Source organism: Arachis ipaensis, chromosome B2 (assembly GCF_059453495.1).
Source record: "Arachis ipaensis isolate K30076 ecotype BB chromosome B2, ASM5945349v1, whole genome shotgun sequence".
NCBI classification, from domain to species: Eukaryota; Viridiplantae; Streptophyta; class Magnoliopsida; order Fabales; family Fabaceae; genus Arachis; species Arachis ipaensis.
This window is the reverse complement of record NC_142437.1, coordinates 86,730,374-86,738,562: the sequence shown is the minus strand read 5'-3', so window position 1 is coordinate 86,738,562 and position 8,189 is coordinate 86,730,374. Positions and strand designations below refer to the sequence as shown.

General features: G+C 37.3%; 1 non-coding gene across 1 annotated transcript; it reads left to right on the top strand.

The window, feature by feature from the left end:
* The first annotated feature begins 2,877 nt into the window (after window positions 1-2,877).
* Window positions 2,878-2,984, top strand: LOC148574713 (small nucleolar RNA R71). The gene has a single exon (XR_015906226.1). It is a non-coding gene; the product is annotated as a small nucleolar RNA R71 (small nucleolar RNA).
* Window positions 2,985-8,189: the final 5,205 nt, after the last annotated feature.

Genomic DNA, 8,189 nt, shown 5'->3' with positions numbered 1-8,189 from the left:
AAGCAAGGTTAGTGGAGAATTGAGAGAATCAAACCTAAAACACTTGAGTGATTAGAGTGTATACACTACCAGTGAGGGTTCGATGCTCAATTCCTTGTTCCCTGCTTTCATGAGCTATTTTCTTCTTGCAAGTCTATTTGTACTTCATTTTCATGATTTGAATTAGTGAAATCCAGTTCATATTTCCTCTTGAAAGATTTGTTTACTTTTAACTAAGTAGGTAGAAACATTTTGCATGTAGTTACATTCATAGATTGCACTTCATACATTCTTCATTCTTTATAGCTTCTCTTGAGCTTAGCATGAGAACATGCTAGTGTTTAAGTGTGGGGAGGTTGATAAACCACTATTTTATGGTTTATCTTGTACTCAATTGAGTGGTTTCTATCTACTCTTTACCCACTTATTCATACTATTTGCATGGTTTTACATTTGCCTTCCTAATTATGTGCTTTGATTGAAAACATGCTCCTTTGATCTTATATTTGCTTATTATTAATCCTCTCTTATTATCATTAGATACCTTGATATGTGTGTTAAGTGTTTTCAGATATTATAAGGCAGGAATGGCTTAGAGGATGGGAAGAAAGCATGCAAAAGTGGAAGGAATGCAAGAAGTTGGAGAAATTGCTAAGCTGTCCAGCCTGACCTCTCTGCACTCAAACGGCTATAACTTTAGCTACAGAGTTCCAAACGACGCAGTTCCAGTTGCGTTGGAAAGCTAACGTCCGGGGCTTCGATTTGATATATAATATGCTATAGTCGCAGTGACGAAAAAACCAGCATGGCAAAATTCAAAATCAGCGAATTCTGGACTGTTTTTGACCCAGTTTGCGGCCCAGAAAACACGGATTAGAGGCTATAAAGTGGGGGAATGCATTCATTCATGAGAAGGCTCTGATAATTCATTTTTACAATTTTAGGAGTAGATGTAGTTTTTAGAGAGAGAGGTTCTCTCCTCTCTCTTAGGATTAGGATTTAGGATTTCTCTTAGTTTTAGGAGTGACTCTCAATCCCAGGTTCTTTATTTTTATTTATTTTCTCAATTTAATTTATGAACATCTATGCTAGATTTAATTTCTTTTGTTAATGCAATTCGAGGTATTTTCAGACTTATGATTGCTCTCTTTAATTTATTACTGCTCTTTGTGTATCCAAATTATTTTCATTCAAGTAGACATTTTTCCCTTTTGGCTTGGGTTGAGTCATTGAAGACACTTGAGTTATCAAATTCATTGTTGATTGAAAATTGGAATTCTTCAAGAATTAATTCAAGTTCCAATAACTCTAGCCTTTCCCAAGGAAAGACTAGGACCTCAGGAATCAAAATTAATTCATATACTTAACTTACCTGCATAGTTAGAGGATAACAAAGTGGGAGAAAAATCCAATTCTCATCACAATTGATAAGGATAACTAAGATAGGACTTTCAATTTCTCTTACCTTGCCAAGAGTTTAGTTTCCAGTTATTTATTTATTTTACTTGTCATTTAAATATATCTATGCCCATTGCCCAAACTCAACATTCTCCAAAAACATACTTTTTCTTAATCAATAATAAGAATACCTCCCTGCAATTCCTTGAGAAGACGACCCGAGGTTTAAATACTCGGTTAACAATTTTTAAGGGGTTTGTTACTTGTGACACCCAAAACGTTTGTATGAAAAGACTTTTGAAGGTTTAGAAACTATACTTGCAACGAGGATTTATCCGCAAATTTCTAGACCACGCAAAAGTTCTCTCATCAGAGAGCCTTGATGAATGGTATGTTTACATGGAGAGATGCAAACATGTCGAGGAACTTTGAGTACACTTTCTTTTCTACACCACCCTTGAGTCTATGGGGAAAAGGTGCATATGGGTTCAGAATCTCCTTCTCCTTTAACTCCTCCCTCTGTGTGGGGTTGGTTTCTTGGTTACTCTCTTCTTGCTTCTCTGCTAGAATATTTTGAGAGTGTTCTAAGGGTTTATTCAGTTCTTTTTCTGTCTCCTTATCACTTATAGTGACCATCTTGCATTCTTTCCATCTCACTTTTTTTGCTTCACCTCTCGGGTTTTTCTCTGTGTCACTTGGAAAGCTATCAGTAGGTTTGGGAATCTGCTGAGAGAGGTATCCCACTTGAGACTCCAGCCTCTTGATGGTGTCTCCTTGGTTTTTAATATTAGCTCGCACCTCATCCTTGAACACTCTGTTGTCTTGAATTTTCTTGCATATATTTTCAAGTAAAGTCTCAATTCTGGAGAGTCTTTCTTCGGATGGTGATGGTGAATTGAGGTTGGAGGGGTGAGAATGGCTATTTTGGTTTTGGTGTGGATGTTGAGAGGTATTGTTGGGTGGGTGCTGATATTTCTCTGTGTGGAATGTTGGTGAGTTGCATTGTGGTTGGGGTTGTGACGTCTCTGATCTTGGCCTTGATCTTGTTGATTTCCCCATCCAAAATTTGGGTGGTTCTTCCAACCAGGATTATAAGTTTTGGAGTATAGATCATGGGTCTGCCTGGGTGAGTTTCCAATGTAGTTGGCTTGTTCCTGGTCACCCTCGTCCTCTGCATTCACTCCTTCTTGAGCTGCTGATGAGGTGGTGACTGCTGCCACTTGGTTTATTTCCATCTTCTTGGTAAGGTCAGCCAGTTGATTGGTTATCATCTTGTTTTGAGCCAGCAGTGCGTCCATATTTTTCAGCTCTATTACTCCTCTAGTATTGCCCCTTTCAAAAGCATAGAAGTAGTCATTCTCAGCTACAGTCTCTATGACATCTATGGCTTCTTCAATGGTCTTCTTCTTGTTCAGAGATCCCCCGGATGAGTGGTCCACTGCTTTCTTTGATTCAGAAGAAAGACCCTCATAGAAAATGTGTAACGGCACCCATTCATTGAACATATCTAGCGGGCACCTTCTCGTCAAGTCCTTAAACCTCTCCCATACTTCATAGAGAGTTTCAACATCTTGTTGCCTGAAGGTTTGTACCTCAGTTCTCAACCTGTTGATTCTTTGAGGAAGATAGAATCTCGCCAAGAATTTATTTACCACATCTTCCCAGGTTGTCAGACTCTCCTTCAGGAAGGATTCCAGCTATTTAGATGCTTTATCCTTGAGTGAGAAGGGAAACAGAAGCAGCCTATAAGTGTCAGGATAAACACCATTAGATTTCACAGTATCACATATCCTTAGGAAGGTGGTGAGATGTTGATTGGGGTCTTCTTGGGCACTTCTTCCGAATGCATAGTTGTTCTGAACGAGGGTGATGAGCTGGGATTTTAGTTCAAAGTTATTAACATGTATGGTTGGCTTTTGGATGCTACTTCTACAGTTTCCTGGGTTTGGATTGACATAAGAGCCTAGAACTCTTCTCTCTTGCCCAGCATGATTCACTGGACCTTCTCTGGCATGGTTGTGAGCCTCTTCTTCATGGTGGTTCTCCATATTCTCCTCCATGTCTGGTTCAAAGTACTCTTCCTCTTCCTCAGCACCAACGACTCTCTTTCCTCTTGCTTCCTTTCTTAATCTAAGGAAGGTCCTCTCAGGTTCAGAATCAAAGGAAGTTGAAGCTCCGCTTCTTCTACCTGTCATACAACCAACAAGGCAAAAAGCAAAAAAGAAATTGAATGGAAATTACTCTTTCTAGAATGACTGTTAGTGTGAGTGATGCAATATATCAAACAGTTAGTGGGTTAGTTAACTGACTTGTAAACAATGATGAAAACACAACAAACGGGTAACGGATAAAGGAAAAAAAATAACTAAAACTGAAAGTAAATCGCTCAAATGGAACTAAACAAAACAAAAGAAAAATGCTCAATCTAGTTATCCTCCAACTTAATCATTGTCGATACAAAATCAATCCCGGGCAACAGCGCCATAAACTTGATGCACGAAAACTTGTCTCTTAACAAATTTCTCTCGGAAAGTATACCGAATTGTCGTCAAGTAAAAAATCACAATAGAGTGAGGTTGAATCCCACAGGGATTGATTGGTCAAGCAACTTTAGTTAGAGGAATGTTCTAGTTGAGCTAAGCAGAAATTGAGTTGAGGAATTGCAGAAAATTAAATGGCGGGAAAGTAAATAACAGAAAATGTAAATACTGGAAATAAATGGCGGAATGTAAATGGCATAAAGTAAATTGCAGAATCTTAAATGGGATTTGGAAAGATAAGCAGAAAAGTAAATGGCAAAAAATAAAGAGAATGGGTAAGATCAGAAATGGGGGATTCATTGGGATTAGGAGATGTTGCTTTCTCCGGATCAAGTTTATTTTCATCTCTTCCTCAATCAATGCATTCATTAATCTCCTTGGCAATCTTAAGTGATTGGATTCCAATTTCTTGGCAACCCAATCTCTCTAAGCTTGAACAATTGCCCAATTCCTTGATTTAATTGCTCATGGGAAGAGATGAAGTTTGGTCACTGATTATACCACATGCATTCTGAAAGAGCGAAACTCTCGCGCGATCTAGAATTTTCTAAAAATAAATTCCCGTTGTAAGTATAGCTTCTAGACGAACAAGAATTCCTTCCTTACAAAAGTTTTGTTTGTCACTTAAGCAAACCTAATAAAATTGATAACCGAGTATTTAAACCTCGGGTCGTCTTCTTAAGAAACTGCAGGGAGGTGTTCTTATTATTAGTTATGGAAAACAGTGTTTTTGGATTTTAAAAGGTTTGAACAAGGGAAATAAATTGCAGAAATTAAAAAATTAATAACTAATAAAACTCTTGGCAAGGTATGAAAATTTGGAAGTCATATCCTAGTTATCCTTATCGACGGTGATGAGAATTGAGTTTTAATCCCACTTAGTTAACCTTTACTAAAGCAAAGGAAAGTCAAGTGGACTAATTAGTTTGATCCTCAAGTCCTAGCCAACTCCTAAGAAAGGACTAGAGTTATCGGAATTCAATTCAATTAGCAAAAATAACAATTATCGATCACGATGAGTTTGATAACTCAAGAGTCTCCAATTAATCAATTAAAGCCAAGAATATAAAAAAACTAAATAAGAATCATAAATCTAAAATACCTCAATTTATATTAAATAAAGAAAATCCTAACATAAATGGTTCATATGCCAATTTGGCAACATAAGTAATCAACAAACAAAAGCATTAAAGTATCTGAAAGAAGAAGAGAAATATAAACTAAAAGGAATATTGAACCAGAGAGGAAGTTGAAATCCTAAATTCTTTAAGAGGAAACCTAATCCTAAAACCTAAGAGAGAGGAGAGAACCTCTCTCTCTCTAAAAACTACATCTAAATTATGAAAAGTGAATAATGGAAGACATGTTAATGAATGGATGAATTCTCCCACTTGATAACCTCTAATCTGTGTTTTCTAGACTTGGATATGGGCCAAAAAGGGTTTCAGAACTCGCTGGGGGCATTTTCTGCAGTTTCTGCACGTGGCGTTTGTCACGCGTCCGCGTGGGTCACGCGGTCGCATCATCTGGGAGTTTTCCTTGTCACGCGTTCGCTTCGGTCACGCGTACGCGTCATTTGCGTTCTTCTCAAGGCACGCGTCCGCGTCAGTCACGCGTTCTTGTCGCTGCCTTTTTGCGCTAGGCACGCGGCCACGTCGTCCATGCGTTCGCGTCGCTGCCCTTTTCTTCAAAACTCCATTTTTGTGCTTTCCTTCCATTTTTGTATGTTTCCTTTCTGTCCTCTAAGCCATTCCTGCCTTGGGAGATCTGAAAATACTTAACACACAAATCACGGCATCGAATGGTAATAAAGGATAATTAAAATTAATGTTTTTAAAGCATAGGAAACATGTTTTTCACATATATCACATAATATGGAAGGGAAAGTAAAACCATGTAATTTACATGAATAAGTGGGTGAAGGATTGAATAAATCACTTAAATTGAGCACAAAATACATCATAAAATATGGGTTTATCACATTCCCAAATCAAAGTATTGGTAGGATTATATGTTATTATATCCATCCAAACCCCATTTTGGTCCAGCATGAGAAAGCAATTATAGCATGATCTCCTCATTCCTCTTCCAAGGTTCCGAGGAGATCCAATTATGGAGAGCTTCTCTTCCAAAATAGCTAACCAATTGGATGAAGAACGAAAACTTTCTAGTAAAATCAAGAGAAAAAAAAGAGGAAGAATAATGAAAACTATTATTGATCTATCAAATTACAACAGAGCTCCCTAACCCAATGAAAGGGGTTTAGTTGTTCATAGCTCTGGAAATGGAAAGCAAAAATGTAAAGTGCATTCTGAAAATTAAACTAGAAGTTACAGAGAAAGTAAAATATACAGAGTATAGTTCTCAAATTCCCGATCTCCTTTTTCAATTCAAAACTATCCCTGTATATACTACTCTTCAGATCTTCTAGTTAGCTCTTCAAGTCTTGGATATGGGACTTTGATCTTCAGTTGAAGTAGTTACAGTCTCTAGTGGGCTCAGCTTTGCTTGCAAAGAAAGTGTGAGTTAGGCATGATGGAAAGTTAGTTAGGACGTTAGTGGCGTTAACGTTAAGTGTAAAATTGGGTTCGAGAGCGTTAGTGACGATAACTTTGCCACTAATGTTCCAAACTGGTTGATCCACGTTAACTTCAACGTTAGTGGTACTAACGTGACCATTAACGTGGCCTCTTAGCCCTTCGCAAACGTTATTGGCACTCACCTTTACCAATAACGTTGCTCTTTGTCCCTTTCTTCCATGTTAATGACAATCAGCTTTGTCACTAACGTTTCAAAGTGCCCCTCTTTCCCACGTTAGTTTTCCACGTTAGTGTAACTAACGTGGACACTAACATGGGTATGCTTGCCATCTCCAACGTTAGTGACAAAGGTGAGTGTGATAAACCACTATTTTATGGTTTATCTTGTGCTCAATTGAGTGGTTTTTCTCTACTCTTTACCCACTTATTCATACTATTTGTATGGTTTTACATTTGCCTTTCTAATTATGTGCTATGATTGAAAACATGCTTCTTTGGACATATAATTGATAATATTAATCCTCTCTTATCACCATTAGATTCCTTGATATGTGTGTTAAGTGTTTTCAGAGATTATAGGGCAGGAATGGCTCAGAGGATGGAAAGGAAGCATGCAAAAGTGGAAGGAATACAATAAGTTGGAGAAATTGCTAAGCTGTCCAGCCTGACCTCTTCGCACTCAAACGGCTATAACTTTAGCTACAGAGGTCCAAATGACGCGGTTCTAGTTGCGTTGGAAAGCTAACGTCTGGGGCTTCGATTTGATATATAATATGATATAGTTTCCTTGATGCTAGGCGATGCGACCGCGTGATCCATGCGGCCGCGTTGTAGTGACGAAAAACCAGCGTGGCAAAATTCGAAACCAGCGAATTCTGGACTGTTTTTGACCCAGTTTGCGGCCCAGAAAACACAGATTTTAGACATAAAGTGGGGGAATACATCCATTCATAGGGAGGCTCTCATATTTATAATTTTAGGAGTAGATGTAGTTTTTAGAGAGAGGTTCTCTCCTCTCTCTTAGGATTAGGATTTAGGATTTCTCTTAGTTTTAGAGTGATTCTCAAATCCCAGGTTCAATGTTCTTTAATTTATATTCTCTTCTACTTTTATTCATTCTGCTACTTCAGCTGATTATTAGATGTTGCCAATTTGGTTTATGGATTCCTATGTTTAATTTGATTCAATACAATTCGAAGTATTTCAGTTTATGATTGTTTTATTCTATTTAAGATTGCTTTTAAATTAATTTAGATATTTTTTCTTTTGGTCTTGGTTAAGAAATTAGTAACTCAAGAGTTATCAAACTCAAACATGATTGATAATTGTTATCTTTGTTAATTAATTTGAACTTCAATAATCCCAATCTTTTCTTAGGAAATAAATAGGATTCGAAGATCAAATCAATTAATCCCTTGACCTTCCTTTATCTTAGTAAAGGTTAACAAAGTGGAATTAAAATTCAATTCTCATCATCATTGATAAGGATAGCTAGGATAGGACCTCTAATTTCTAATACCTTGCCAAGAGTTTTTTTTATTATTACTATTTTATTTTATTCTTTTTGTTCAACATACTGCTTCCTTACTTTCAAAACCCCCAATTTACAAACTCATAACCAATAATAAGAACACACCTCCTTGCAATTCCTTGAGAAGACGACCCGAGGTTTAAATACTCGGTTATCAATTTTAAAAGGGGTTTGTTACTTGTGACAACCAAAACGTTTGTA